A 15,965-nucleotide genomic window follows, 5' to 3' on the forward strand; every position below is an offset into this window, starting at 1 on the left:
CAACTTAATCCTCACTCAAAGGGAAATACTACAGTTAAAAAGTTTTTAAGTAAGAAAAACCCTCTTCTCTCAGTATTTTAACCTTTCCAAGATTCCTCTGCTTAGTGAGGCTCTCTACTATCCCACTCATCCTAAATTTGTCCCTGCCACTTGATACTTCGGCCCTACCTGGGGGTGTCTCTGCTGTGTTTGGACCCTGAGTGTGCAAGTTGGGTTCTCTGTAGTTTCCCTTGTAGCACGCATCCTGTCTCTTCTTGAAAAATTGCATTTTCTTGAAGAGCTCCCACTGTCCATTCTTTCTCGGCTATTATTCCCAGCCTTGGTGCAGGCATGTAGTTCCTATCCTTACAAATTTCTGGGAGCTCAAGGAATGTTCTGCAGCCAATGCAGGAGAAGCTGTGTCTGAGGCTCTATATTTTTGAAATCTTCCTAAGTCTATCGTTCTCCCTAGGCCGAGGGGAGGTGTTGCAGTTGGATACTATTCAGGGCGGAGGACCCACAAAATTACTTAAATTATTAATTAAATGCATGTGATTCCCACTCCAGAGGAATCTGAGAATCCTGGTCCCATGGAGACCTGTACTTATGTGCCCATATGTACATACAAACACACATCTACACACAATTTAAAAATAGCAAAAATAAATCTTTAATTTTTTTGACATTTTCATATGTACATACAAAATGCATGGCAATTACTCTTGCCTCCTACCCCAACAATACTCTACCTTCCCTACAAACCCTTTCTCCTCAGTCATGTCGTTTTTTGCTTTGTGACTCATTGAGTTTAACCGAGGTGGTCTTTGTGATCACGGGCTTATAACCGTAGGAGTTCAGTGGAATCAACCAATGCTTCCACAACTCAAGACAATGACTTCCTGTCTCCAAGAATCCTTCTGGAGCCAACACTCCAGCAGGGATGGAGTATTATGCCCTGAGGAAGTGTCTTCCCTGTCTGTAAACATTGATCATTGGCAGGGGCTGTCTTGAGCAGGTCCAGTGCAGGTAGCTTTTGTGATTTTTTTTTTATTACTTAAAAAATGCATATTTATTTTGCTTTCTGACTCTGTGCTTGTGCCTTCAACACTTTCACAACGATTTTCTGCTCCTCAATAAGGAAAGCCCGCTTGATCGTGTCGCGGACACACTTGGCACACATGGATCCACTGTAGGCCCTGCTGACATGCTTCTTTGTCTTAGACAATCTCATAAGGACTTTGGGTCTCACAGCACGAACCCCTCGCAGTCTTCCTGGGCACACACCACATGCGGATTTGGGTGCCTTCCCAACCTTCTTGGTGTAAAGGTAAACAATCCTGTTGCCAGGGGTTCAAGACAGCCTAGTTTTGTTAGAGGCTGTGTTGTAGGAAAGCCTACGATGGTATGTCAAACGCTGGACCATCTTGAGCACCTTTCACTCTAAGCACCGTCCCCGGAAGAGGAAAAGCAGCTTTTGTGGTTTTAAGATTGCAATGGCTCTATCATACCCAGAAAACAGCATTTGATCTTCATATCTTTCTTCCTGCTACCCAGAGGTCAGTAGAGGTCCAAGGGAAGGACCAGCTAGATGCTGCATATGCTTACACTAGAAGCTCATGGATGACTGACATCATCTAAATGCAGACTCGTTCTTCCTTTGCTTTGGAAATGACTCAGTTGTTCATGTGAGTATACTCCATGTCCTGGTGAGCTCCTGGGTGGCCCATGGCAGGTGACTTCAGTGGAAGTACGCTGTAGACACAGCCTTCAAATTGACCGAGGCTAAAATGGCTGTCAGTCTTTAAGGTCTCAACCTCCAGGATCACTGATGTAGAAAAGCATACCAGAAGACATGTTTAGTTAAAGGAGACTAAGTATGCCAGCAGCTTACTTGAAGTTTCTCATAAGCACAACCTTAGCGTCAGTCTTGCCGTCTTTCCTTCATGCCTATATCACTTCCGACAAGGCACCTAATCCTGATGGTTCAGCCTTTAGAATCCACTGGGAGTAAGACCATGTCTCCCCATTCCAACTTTCCCACCCTAATCCAAACATTATCATCTCTTCAATCAGCTCCAACAATTCTCTGTTTGTTTCACCTTTTGTTGTTCGTAACCAAAGTTAAATCACACCACGTCCTCCTACTGCTCAGTGCCTCCTACCATTGGCTTTCCAAGTCACCTGGTATGAAGTAAAATCTGGCCATTGGGGCATCTTTTTGAATTACTCTCCTGCTTCCTCTAGCTCGCTCTGCTTCAGCTATAGGGCATCTGCACTCTTTCTCTGCTAGCTGTGTTCCCCAAACTATTTATTATTCAAATAAGTGCTTAGTTATTTTGCATTGATTTCTAAATCCAGATTTATCACTTTAAGTCCTTTTTTTCCTCATTAATCAGCTAAAACCATTTGAAGGATTCCCAGGGACAACCCCAGAAGAAATCACCATGGGAATTTCCCCTTTTTTATTTGGCTGAGGCAGATTATAGATTATAGCAAGTGGAAGAAATCTGTCCACTTGCTAATAAGAATATCTCAAAGGGATATCTAGATGAACCCTGGGCAAGGTCTGACAACCATTTATGACCACTAAGAAGCAACTGAAGTGTGAATTTACTTTGAAAAATGACTATTAGTAATGAAAATGTCAAGAAGACACTTACACTCTGTTTCGGGAGTCGATAGATTCACCTTTTTGCCAGGCCGCAGCACTCAGAGAGAACAGGTTCTGCTTCTTCACCAGGATTAAAACCTATTTGAGAAGGAAGCTGGAAGCCCACATAGCAGTAGCCCAGAAAGGAACTATGCTGCTATTTAAATTATGGCTCTAGATGTCTGTAAATTATTCTTAGAACCTGAGCAGGGCCAGCCTGACCACTTGAATGTACTCCTTTTCTAGTGGGAACACTTCACAGATTGGCTGAGACACAGCGATACAAAATTCATGTGCATATGTAAAGCATGCATTTTGGAGCCATCTCATTGCTGTCTGTTTATATAGTATATGTTTACCCAGGGTTAAGCATAACAGACCTTTAGGAACTTTGGTTTGGTGTCAGTTTGAATGGTAGACTAGAGATTAAGGCAGAGTTTATTCTTCATAGTGTCCCAAGATCCTCCTCCTCTGGACCCATTAGTGGAGTATCTTTGATTACTTAGATTCTACATTCTAACAACCCTTGGAATTTGTTGCAGGATTTAAATGTATGTGCCAGCTAACTTTTAAATACAGCTCTATATTATCAAAGCCTGAGGTAAGGAATAAACACTAGCTCGTGCTTATCTCTACATAGTTTCACCCTACAGTTAACCATGTATTTAATCTCTCTTTCAGAACAGCATATATTCAAAAGGAAGAGAATTTTTAAAGTTTCCACATTTGCTTCATGCCCTCCCTAGCACACGCATAGGACGTTCTTTGATACAGCAGCCAGGCTGCCAGCAGAGATTTCTTTGAGAAGGAAGACATACTATACTCTTTAGGCTAAACCATGTCAAATGAAAGGGCCAGCTGCTTGCCTCTGGCTGAGCTGAGAGAGGGGAAATTTAAACTGTAGCCATTTATCCATGGGCATCTATCTCTCCTCTTCCTTTTTGCCTTCTCTTTTTCTCTTGCAAATGCAAGCAGGGGGATGTTGAAAATTGAAAAGAATTAAACTGAGAAATCAAAGGTATTGAAAGTTTGAAACTAGACAGAAGAGTCTAGATGCAAATAACATCTTTTAGGTTATTTCTGAGTCACTTATATGTATATCTGCTTGCCTCCTTTCAAATTCCATGAACATCATTATTTCTGTCACCTATAGGATGCCAGGTCCAATGTTAATCATTGGAGATGTTTAGGAAAATAAACAGAACATTCTTCAAAGGGACTCGTTATGATATGGGATCGCTCATATGAGCAATTGTTTTCTAAGGCAGATCACCAAATCTACACATAATTAAAACTGAGTCATATGCCCATAACTATAGCTAGTAACACAATAATAGAGAAAGTGATAATTTTAACCTGTTTGTAAGAATTAGAAGTCTTCACTGGTTCTAGACTTTTCCCATGCATGTATAAACATTGTGTATGTGTGCACTCCCAGGATTCTACAGATTTTTAGAAGGACTTCTGTATTTAGTTTATTCACAGCTAAAATTTATCACAATGCAAAGACAGCAAGATCCACCAGGGCAAAAGGTTCATGGTACAAATCCTAAAAGAAGCTAAGTAGAGCTTCTGGTGGTACTGTTGCATCTTAATTCTCCAAGACAACCTGGGAAATGTCATCTACCAGGGGAACACTTTAGAGACTCAGTGTTCAGTGTCTGAATTGAGAGTTGATGTCATGGACAGTCTTGCTATGACTGGTACATATCAAAATTTTAAACTCCCAGAAGGAAAGCAGATGGTCAACATAAAAACTCATATTATTCATAGAAGTCGGCATAATGTACCACTCAATCTGGTGGGGATGCTGAGAACACTCCTCCATTTCAAGTTCTCTGCTGCTATTCTAATGTGTAAACCATGATGTCAGTAACATGGACCAGGGATGCAGACCTTCCAGGGTATAGCAGCAGAGCCAATCATAGACCATGTCATATCATATATGTTTCTCTAATTCTCGTCTGTGATTATATTTCATTTCCTAGACAGATGGTACATTTTTCATTTTTATATAGGCATATATATTTTTTTAAATGGCTCTACCCCTGTACCTGCAGTATTTGTGTATGCTTTACATAGGCATCTAGATACAGGAGATCCTGTTGTTATTTGATTTGATAGGAAGAAAGGTCACTGTGTTAGAATTCTAGTGGATTTACAAAAGTGTAGAAACAGAGTGAGAAAGAGGAGAGTTAGGAGGCAGGTGACAAGGTCCAAACTAAACCAGGGGATAGACCTTGGCAATGAGCAGAAGCGGTGTTGATGTCATCGGAAGGCAATGGGATATAGTTCCTAGTGATGGATGGAAAGTGGAAAGTGAGCCAGGAGTAAGTGAAGGTGACATAGCTATATGGCCTGAAAGCCAACAAGTAGACAGTCTCTAAGGACATTAACTATGGAGGAGTTACAGGGACTCAGGGCCAATGGTAGGCACTTAGATTTTCAGTTATTTGCCCATCGTTCATTCATACATTAGGCATCTGTCACATGTCACTCTGCTGGTACTTACCATTAGAACATTTTTTTCTTTTCCCTTTTTGTTAGCTAGCAATGATATTCGATATAGATTTTAGATAACTTGGCCATTCATTAACTTCATTGCTATTCTTTTGTGAATGGCACACAGCTCAATAGAAGCTGGAGAGAGTGACGATGAGTCAGGTCTCAGATGCTCAAATAGTTTGCACACACACTGGAGACTAAAAACACAAGGAGGGAGGGGGAGGGAAATTTGAAAGCTGAGAGGATTTCTTTTATGTCTGGGTTTCCAGATAGACTCCTTCCAGAGCTCCCATCTCAGACAGGTGCCCTTTGTACACATGAACAGGTGATCTGTCTCCCTCCTGCCTGCAAGAGTCCTTTCTTCTGCACAGTGCTGAGATTGCCTTCCTGGACATCTGTGTGATGTGGGAGAGAAACAGAAATCAGATCTCTATATTCAGTTCATTGATTCACTCTCCCTTTCAAACCAGTCTCTCCTTCCTGCCCTGGGAGCCTAAACGCACACATCATCTAGGCACAAATTGAAGGATAAGGGAAATTTTATTCCCATAGGGTTGTATGGATCCCTTCAATAGACATTGAACTCTAAGTGCATTTTATTTGGCAACTTGTTCGAATTTGTATTGTTGTATGCATCTGGATGGAGTTTAGTTGACTGGGAGAGCACCAGTATTATTCATTCATTTGCACCCAGTACGTATGGATGGGAGATCAGTCTTCATTCATTTGCACTCAGTGTGTATGGGGCACATGGTCTCACACCTTCTTTGTGAAAAAAGAGTTTCCATCTTCTTAAACTCATATTAGGGAAGAAGTCACTTTCTTTTTCCTCCTTAGTTACTTGAGTGTCTTTGTTTTCCTTTTCATTCATCTTCAAAGTTGAGTTCGATTCTCCAGAGATGATACATACAAGCCTGTAAGCATTTGAAAAGGATGTTCGGCATCATTGACTAGTAGGGAAATGCAAATCAAACTCTCAATGAGGAACCAATCCCCACTCGTTAGGACAGCTCTCATAGAAACCCCAGACAACAGCAAGTTCGGAGAGGATGTGGAGAAATCAGAGCTCTTGTACAACGCTGGCTGGAAAATGAAAGAAGCCTGTTAGTGTAGAAAACAGTGGGGGTAGTTCCCCCTAAATTAAGCCTAGGGTTACCCCGAGAGTCAGCAATTCTGAGTAGGAGTCAAAGAGCAGGTCCAAGTGGCTCTTTTTACAGTAGTGCTGTTCACGATAGTGCGAAGTGGAAGCCACCCAAAAACCCACTGAGAGATGAGTGTTCAATAAGATGTGATACACCCATCTCAAAAACTCAACTTTAAATGAGTTCTGACATATGTTGCAATGTGGATAAACATCATTCCAGATGAAACTATTTTTAACCCGAAAGGCAAAATCACTGCACAGTTGTATCAATATATTAGGTTCTTAGACTGGTCAGATTCATAGAGACAGGAAGCAAGATGGGGGCAACCAGGGTATAGGAATAGGAAGACATGAGCAATTAGTTATCATATACTTGTAAAAAAGACTTTCAGTTTGGGAACATGTTAAAAGGTCTGAGGTTGGGCACAGTGATCCTAACACTAGGAAAGTTAAGGCAACAGGACTATGCCATTGAGGTCAGCCAGAACTACTTAATGAGAACTTATCTAAAAATTAAGAAAAAAAAAGTCTGAAAGCAGATTATGATGATGGAGATGACTGTACATCAACGTGAACATACCTAATGCCCTTGAACCATCCACGTAAAAAATGATTAAGACAGGGTGATAAGATGGTGGGAGATAGTTCAGTTGGCATACATGTATGGGGGCCTGAGTTGGATTTCTAGTGAAAAAAAGCCAACGATGGTTGTGGGCACCTGCAATTCCAGTGCTTGCGAGGCAGATATAGATAGGGCTCACTGGCTAGCCAGCTTAGCAGAGTTCACAAGTTTCAGATGAGTGAGAGACTATGGCAGTAAGCATGCTGAATAATAGTACCTGAAGAACGGCACCCAATGTTGACAACATACAATTCACTCTAAGTGCCTTTTACTACTATTTTAAAAATCCAGTAAAATGATACAGTCAAGACTTGCTGAGTAATAGATACTATTGCTGTGACAAAACACTGTGACTAAAATCAACTTGGGAGGAAAGTGTTTATTTGGCTTACATGCTCTGTGTTACAGTCCATTGAGAGAAGTCAAGACAGGAACTCAAACCAGGAGTGAACCTGGAGGCAAGAGCTGATTCAGAGGCCATGGAGACTTACTTGCTTGTTCCTCATGTCTTGCTTTTATAGAATAGAGGACCATCAGCCCAGGGAGGTACCATCCACAATAGGATGGCCCTTCCACATCAATCACTAATTAAGAAAATGTTCTAGGGCTTGCTTACAGCCTGATCTTATAGAGGCATTTTCTCAACTTAGGTTGCATCTTCTCAGATGACAGACAGCCTGTGTGAAGTTGGCACAAAACTAACCAGAACACTGAGTAAACGTGACCTTTGGTCACTGATACTTGCCTTCCCTTCGATTTCCTTGTAGCACTTCCTCTAATCCTGAGCTGTGTTGCACTCACTGATCCTCAGTAGCTATGCAAGCCAGCACTATAGGCTTCCCAGTGTCTCCATTGAGGCTTATCTGTAATTTTTAATGCCAGGCTGAATCTGCTAATGAAGAAGGTTTTCTTGAGCCCCTCAAACTATGCTCCTAGACTCCCCATGCCTTCCCAGAGAATTGATGTCATGAAAAAGAAGACATCCTAGGCATTTCAAATAAAGAAAAATTTAATTTAGAAGTGAAGTTTAGGGGGAACCATTACCACAGACATCAGGTTCTGAAGTCTTCCCCTCCAGGAGCCTCCTTGCTTCTGACTCTTGATCCTTGCTGCCTACTTAGATGTTCCACAAGCCAGCAGTCATAGGCCATGGCCCTGGACAGATATTCTACCACTGACACCTCCATGGAGTTATGCCAGGCTGCGCTGCTGGTGTGACTGGAGCACCGTCCACAGGCCACTGAGGAGAGACAGAATGAGGGTCTTCAGCTTTTGTTTCCACTGGTGGAAAACACTGGGGTCTGGGACGATTCTTGGGGTCCCCAGTCTCCTATGTACCAGGGTGCTGCTGAGGTACGGCTGGGATTTTGGAATAGGGGTCCGCAGTCTGTGCTTCCCCTCAGGATTCTGCATGCCAGTCAGGAAACAAAGTAGATCCAGGGACTGAGGTGGAACTGGGTTTAGTTCCAAGTGAGTGCTGAGAGTACTGAGGAGCTGGGAGAGAGAAGGCCTTCTCGGGAGATTTAGGCATGGCTGTTTGTGACTAACCTCCTCGCACCCCCATCATTGATGAAGAGATGGTCCCTGCTTGTCCAAACTGCTTTATTTGATGGCCAATGTAAATGCATACACCTTACTCAGAGTGAACCAGGGATTAAATACCTTTTGTAGGAAGGGAAGCTCATTGGCTGAACACTCAGGGCCCATATCTCATTAGCAAGGAGAATGCCAGGCTTTTATGCTAAGTGGCTGATTGCTATGGTCCTCTCAGTGAGGTGCTCGTAGTAGTTACACTTTCCAGAGCAGGTAGACTTTAGCAGAGAGCTGGGCCCACACCCAGCATTCAGTTGTGCATTTCACAGGGTTTGGATTCCCTCAACATGGCCAGTTCTTCTGTCTAGTGGCATGGTCCACTTGCCCCTCAGATTTAGTGTTTGATTTTTGCTATCCAGCCTCAGATTATCCACTCTTTTCCCATGAGGGCAGCCCTTGGGCATGGTCTATAATGAAACCCACTGGCAGAGGAGTCTGGGAGGTGGAGTTTATATATTTCTAGCCCTTGTCATTTCACAGAGCACACACAGAAAGGTAGCTGCTACACACAGCAGTCAACTTCCTGCAGGGACTCAATCTTGAGCAACAGCTGGAGTGAGAACTTTGCTTTGCATAGATGAGGTAGCTTCTCCTCTAGAAGAATCATGGCTCCCACGTCACACAGGCATGCCTTGTGATCCTTGTGTCTTTGAGCAACAGCAGCAGAAGCCATTTTCCCAGCTCCTCCAGGAAGACACACATGCTCTGTAATATACCTTAGACCTTACACCAGCCAGTTTGTGAAGGAAGGTTTGTCATTTGCATTTTAAACATTAGGTTGGACAAATGACAGAGCAACTGATGGCGGGGCTGCTGTCCAAATCCAAGCCTGAGGAACTCCTGTCATGTCTTAATCTTCTGAGCTCAGATTTTGAATTCCCAGGGCTACTGGAGTTTCAGCATGATCCTGTATGTCCACCTACACTTTTGTGTTTAGTTCCTCATCTGCGGCATTCACTCTTCTACACTGGCTCCTGTTCCTTCCTTTCTTTCCATTCTCTTTTTTGTAACTTTTGTTAAATTTGTTCCTTTACAACTCAATGGATATAGTTCACTCTGCCTCTCATATTTCTCTTCTCTTCTGCTCACCCCCACCTCTCCTCACGTGTCTCTTTCCCACATCCATGGTCATATTTTTTATTTTTTTGCTTTGTATTGTGACCCACTGAATCTGACCAAGGCCATCTGTGTGACCATGGAATGGTTTGAAAGTATCCACTGGAACTTGATGAAGTCAACAGCAGAAATACAACTAAAACCTCTGGCTGTCCCCTCTCTGAAACCTTCAGTAGTGGTTCTTATTTTCACTGGGCTCCTGTGTCAAGAACAAGTCCTGAACGGTTTCGGTTTTCTTTGGTTCTAAAACTCTGCAGAGTAAATACAGGTCAAAATTCCTGTCTCCTCGGTTCTTAAGAATGCACTTCCTGGATACAAAGAGAGAAATCAGGAGACTTCTCGTGACTTTATTGTTATCACCTGTATCTGTTTACAGTTTCAGCTGTTGTGAATAGCCTTCAGTTTGGTAGCATCGCAAACAGAACTGTCTGTTCTTCCAATTCTAGAGAATGGGAGTCTGTAATCCAGCTCTCAGCAGCTGTACGTGAGGGTGATCTTCTGTCTTCTGGTGGCTTCAGGCATTGCTCGAAGGTTCCTCCTTCACCAGGTGTCCTCGTTTATGTATATAATTTCCTGTTTGTCTGTCAAGGCAACTTCTGTTGGTTTCTGGCCTTACCTGGCTGATCCAGGATAATCTCTTCACAGGATATTTAATTTAATCCCACTTGCAAAGACCCTTTTCACAAATCCCTGAGATTCCCATGTAGTTATGGCTTCTGGGATTCCTTTTAGCCCACTCTTCCATGCCAGGGAACCAAAGAAGAAAGGCTAGCTGCTTTCTTCTCACTAGAGTGATAGTCTTTGGATATGGGCCTATCTATTTATTTTCTAAATTTTGGAAAGTATTCCTGGACAATCACTGGAGAAAGAAAATCAGCTCTCTTTAGGCACACACTAGGAAGTTTGGTGCTTACAAAGACAGTGTTGTTTTCCTGCTCACCTATTCAAAATTCAGCTCAGTCCTATCTCATTTCCAGCCACTCAGTCCAGCAACATTCCTGCTCAGTCCCCTCCCTTTACAGAAACCACCCGGACGAACTCTTGTTCCTTCTGTCACAAACACACCACATTCCATTCTGGCTTCTTCTTTCTGGAGTTTATTTCACAACAGCATTTCTCCAGATTGCCTTGTTTCTGAATTACCCCACTGTTAATCTCTCTGCTGAATCATCAGAACCAAACTCCTGTTTCCTCCTGCTCAACCTGGGACCATTCAGCATACTTGCGTTCCTCACTCTGTCCCAGACTGTCATTTATATGAAGTTAAGGTACAATGCTGAAGTTGATAATATCCTCCCATAATGGGGAGAAAATCACTGGTTGCTATTTTACACAGGATGTGGCAGAAGTGATTTCTGCTCTCTGGAATCTCAGTGTAAAGATGGCTTCATGTCTCCATGATGATAAATACCTTTATTTCAGTAGTTAGTTCCGCAAGACCCACAGGCTCTCACTGTTAAGGCTTCTATCCCATTTAGGTACACACCTAGGGACTTTGTGACTTAGTCCATCCGCTGGCCACTCTGGCCACAGCTTCTCTAAAGCCTGAGGAATAGCTCCTATTTGCACATCTCCAGCTTTGGAGATTGTCTGCATCCACTTTCATTTCGTACTGAAAAGCATGAGGCAGTTGGCTGGAGATCACTACCTTCATTTTATAAATTGAGAATCCATGGTTAGATGATTGGAATGGAGTCACCAGCTTGAATGTGGCAAAGCTGTAACCTAGGAATCTCAGCTGTGAAGGTAGTTTGCTTCTTATGCTTGGACTATTCCTCATAATCCTGGTTTCTTCTCCATTGGGGTGATAAGCACTGACCAAAATAAATTTGGGAAAGGAAAAGGTTTATTTCAGCTTACAGGTTACAGACCATCATTGAGAGAGTCCAACTGATGCAGGAACCCTGGAGGAACACTGTTTACTGGCTTGCATTCCATGGCTTACACAGCTGCTTTTCATATACAGTTCAGATCAATCTGCCTAGAGATGGCACCACCCATAGTGAGCTGAGTCCTTCTGCATGAATTATCGATTAAGAAAACACCCATAGACATACCTTTGGTGGGAATGAATCCATGTTTTCATTTCCCAAGTGATTCCAGTTTAAGTCAAGTTGACAAAAGCTAATCAATACACCCCTCACCCCGTTTGTTGTTGTTGTTTGGTTTGGGAGTTTTCTTGTGGGTTTTTTTTGTTTTTTGTTTTTGTTTTTGTTTTTGTTTTTATCTTTGCTCCCACCTTAACTCAGTTCTCTACCATCTATCTTCCTCTATCTTCCTGGAACAAAATACACTAGCTTCACCATCACCTGTATAGTCTTTGGCATATTTCCTAGCCTCTCTGATTTTCAGTCTCTTGGTCTGAGAAGAGGAGTATTATTAAATTTCCATGTAGGACTATGGTTTATGTTAGATGGAGATGTGAAGAGAGATGAGGAAAGAAAGACGTTAGAAAGACCACATGTGCATAATTAAAACTCTGCAACCTGCTTGGCAACCAGCAGATTTCTTTGCTCCATTTTTAACAGCAGGGATTCATAGCTAAGATGGTACACACCCATCCCCCACTCACCTGCATCATCTATATCATAGAATTGCTGTATCTGATTTATCAGGAGACCCTGGCTGTGCCGCTGTGACTATGGGCTGTGACCAAATGAGAGAAGCCTGATAGATGTGGTCAGAGTGATTAATAGCAGTCTGTCTCTAGAGCTATGGGAGTGGCAAGTGACACGCTGTGCCCTGACTCCCCTTCTAATTCTGCACTGTCCTTTTCACTTGTTTGGCCAAGCGGAAGCCCCGCCACCTCAGCACAGTATCTGGCTGTGGTCCTTGGGTTTCCTGGATCACAAAGATATATTCTCTGGGTGTTGGCATTTATCCAGAGTAGAGTTTGAGCTCAGGATGTGTGTGCAACTGCATGAGCGCACTTGACTGATTGCATCTATGGACAAAGTGTGGGTCAGAGGAGGCACAGCAGAGTCATGCCTGTGTATGTTTCGTTCCTGCTACTGCAATGTCATTGTCTGGAGCTTTTTCGATGAGCAATCCATCAGTAGAGCCTCATGCTGTACAATGTTAAGAGCCGTGTCAAGCCAGAGACTCGTCTCATTTTCAGATATTGTCGTTACTGATGACACATCTTCTGAAAATGAAATAGTAGCCTTTTGCTAAGCCCTGTACTTACCAACTCCCCCTCTGCAGATGTCCAGATGCCTCTAGGCTTAGGTCAGGAGGATTAAACAGAAAACAACAACAAACCAACCAATCAACAAACAACAGAAACCAACTCATTGACCTACTAAAGCTAGAATACACCTTCTCCACTCCCACCCCCACCATGTCTTGATTGCTGCCATTCGAGCACTCACTGACTTTATCAAGGGAAAAACAGCAGTGGAAATGGCTTATTCTTCCTCAAGCCAGCTCTTAAATAGAAAACAGAGTTTGTGGGACTGCAATGTGTCAGGAACAGGGAAGTGGAGGTCCTGCCTTGCTGGGTCGGCCTTCCTGATCTCACCCCCTCCACCCCAGTAAAGTTGGAAAAAACACAGCAGTTTCTATTTCAAATTACACAGTTGGATGATGTTTCTCTTGGCTCCAAGTAGAAAGGCTGGTGCCCAGAGCAATTTTTTTTTTTTTGGCAAAAATGCAATGTATGAAGTTTTTCTTCCCTTCTAACATTCTCAGCATCACTCTTAATCACTTTTCTCTTGATCTCTATCCAAGTTTCCTAAGAAGGATTTCTTTTTTTCTCTCTTGCCTCATCTACTTGTGAACTCCAAAGGATCTGAAACAGTTTCTCCATCTCTAAAATCTGTAGCAGTGTTTCACAACTGTAATGTGTATATGAATCTGCTATACTTAGTCCTGTTCTGATAACAAAACACCTGAGTCTTAGCAATTTGTAAAGAAGAGAGGTTGGTCTAACTCACAGTGTAGGGAGCTGGGAATTCAAATAATATTGCACTAGTTCTGGTGAGGACGCTTCTGGCTACATTGTATCATAGTGATAGTAACAGTAGAGATCTTTTATATGAAAGGGAGAGATGGCATGGCAAGACAGAAAGCCAGAGGGCAGGGAGGAACCAGTATTGCTTTGTTACATCAACCTCTTCCAAGAATTGACTCAGTGTTCAGGGAACAGAGTTATTTCCTTCTATTCCTTTTATACTCATCAATTTTAGACCCCTAATTTCCCTTCATTAGGCTTCTCTGTCTCCCAACATGAAGGCATCTGGGCTAAAATCCAAACACAAGAAACCATGTTGAACACACTCAAACCACAGCTAGACCATACATAGTATTATGAAAATGCAAATCCAGATCCAGTAGTTCTGGAGTGGAGTAGTGGAGTATGAGTCTGCATCTCGGACATGCTTCTAGCAAGGCTGGTATGGCACAAAGCCATAAACCAATGCCAGGGGGGAAGCCAACCAGAAGAGTCGTGGGAGTATTTAAGCAGGAAGAAGAAGTTGGGACAGGTGCTGAACTTCCTGGGGAAAAAATGATGATGGCTGTGGTCTGAGTTCCTGCAGTCTATTTTAGTCTAGGAATTAAAAAGTGATTGCTCACGATTTTAGCTTTGTGGGGCTTACACTCAGGAAACATCACCAGCTGGACACCTCAGTACTGGATGTCCCCAGGGAAGGAGGACCAGATCAGCCCTCATTCCACCATGATTGAAATGTTCCAAGTAATGGGATTTCTGAATAAATTAGCTATTCATCACGAAAGAGGTATTATAGATAAATACCATACCTCATTGCTATTCTAAGCTGTCCACCAGTCATCTTTTAAGGAGAAAAATAGAAGAATTAATGTGATTCTGAACAGTGATCTGCTTAATGATTTCAAGGTTTTTATCTGAAGAGTGTTTCAATAAACTACTTTAAAAGAAGTGGAAGGGGGAAAAGATGCATGAAGGGCTCATAAATTGCTGAAAAGTTGGTTCTCTAGGACTAGAAATCAAGAAAAAGGGTGAATGTTATAGGAAGATGTTTAAGTACTTATTCAGGAAAACTAAATAGAAAATCAATCAGAAAAATAAAAAATTCATAAATCCAATTGCCTCTAATTGGCTTAGCACATAGTACAGAATTTCAAATGTTTGTCTGTGAGCGACTCAGTCTCTTGAAATGATGCCTCTCAGCACAGGAGAGAGTATTTGGGTTACATTTCTTTTCCTATCAAAGAAAACTCATCAAGCCCACAGCAGTCCTTCAAAAGCTCAGTTTGAATTTAAAAAAAAAAAAAAACCTCCTTATGGTGGCTATTTATGGTGAAATTCCACTAAAGATTTTCTTAAGTCAGGAAAAACACATTTTCATGCTAGTCATTTAATCATTTATTAATTTCCTACGATGTACACAGCACTAGACTGGGTCCCACAGGAGGGACGACATACTGAGCTAGAATTCTTGAGAAGTTGTAGTTTGCGAGGTGGGGGTATTTTTGAAGGGGTAAGAAACGAAAGCCTAATTAACCAAAGAACAAGATTGACATGAGTAATTACTTACAGAGATCTCACCACAAGGCCTGAGAAGAGACTGGGTGCTTTCTACTGAAGGGAATTTCAAATGTTTTGTTAGAGGTGAAACTCTCACGTCAGTGGGTATGAAGATATATCATAGAGGGTGGAAAACCCCACAACTCAGTGAGGCTCAGAGAGTGTAAACTTGTAGCTCTTTATAGTGAGCCCAGGACATTCTGAGAACCTGAAGAATGCCGCCAATTTTGAGGTTCAGTGTCTGCCTCTCCATATTTACCTTCATTGGCTTGGTCCCACTTCCTTTGTTTCTCTTGGCAGAACACAAGTACCCACTGAAGGCTAGAGAGATGGCTCAGTGGGTAGAGCACAGACGGTTCTCCCAGAAGATCTGCATTTGATTTCCAGCAGACCTGAGTTCAATTTCCAACAGCCACATCTGGCAACTCACAGTCTTCTCTAACTCCAGCTCTGTGATGTCCAACACTTCTGCCCTTCGTAGACACCTGTATTACATGCACATTCTCCGATCCAGAAATGTACATGTACAAATAATTTAAAAGGAAAGTAAATATTTTAATAAAATATTCTTGTGTTGTTGATAAAGTGAGGTTGTCCCTTCCAAGGAGTCTTTGCTTTACTTTTAAAAAAAAAAAGAGTATTTCTTTACTGTATATTTGCTTAAGAAATTGAAGATTTTAAGATATGGGAGTATTCATAATGTAAACAGTAAAAACAACTTTATGAAGCCATTGGTCTCCCCACTTCCTTGCTTTTGTCTTAAGCATTTTCAGTATTCCAGACCTTGATCAATGTCTGTTTTTACAGTGGAAACAAAGGAAAAGAATCACTTTCTTTTCTAAGGTGC

At 42.2% G+C, this 15,965-nt stretch overlaps 1 pseudogene; it reads right to left on the bottom strand.

The window, feature by feature from the left end:
- Window positions 1-625: 625 nt before the first annotated feature.
- Window positions 626-15,711, bottom strand: LOC114610953 (annotated as a pseudogene).
- Between the last annotated feature and the right edge of the window lie 254 nt (window positions 15,712-15,965).

The sequence above is a fragment of the Grammomys surdaster genome, unplaced genomic scaffold (assembly GCF_004785775.1).
Source record: "Grammomys surdaster isolate TR1022 unplaced genomic scaffold, NIH_TR_1.0 126066, whole genome shotgun sequence".
NCBI lineage: Eukaryota > Metazoa > Chordata > Mammalia > Rodentia > Muridae > Grammomys > Grammomys surdaster.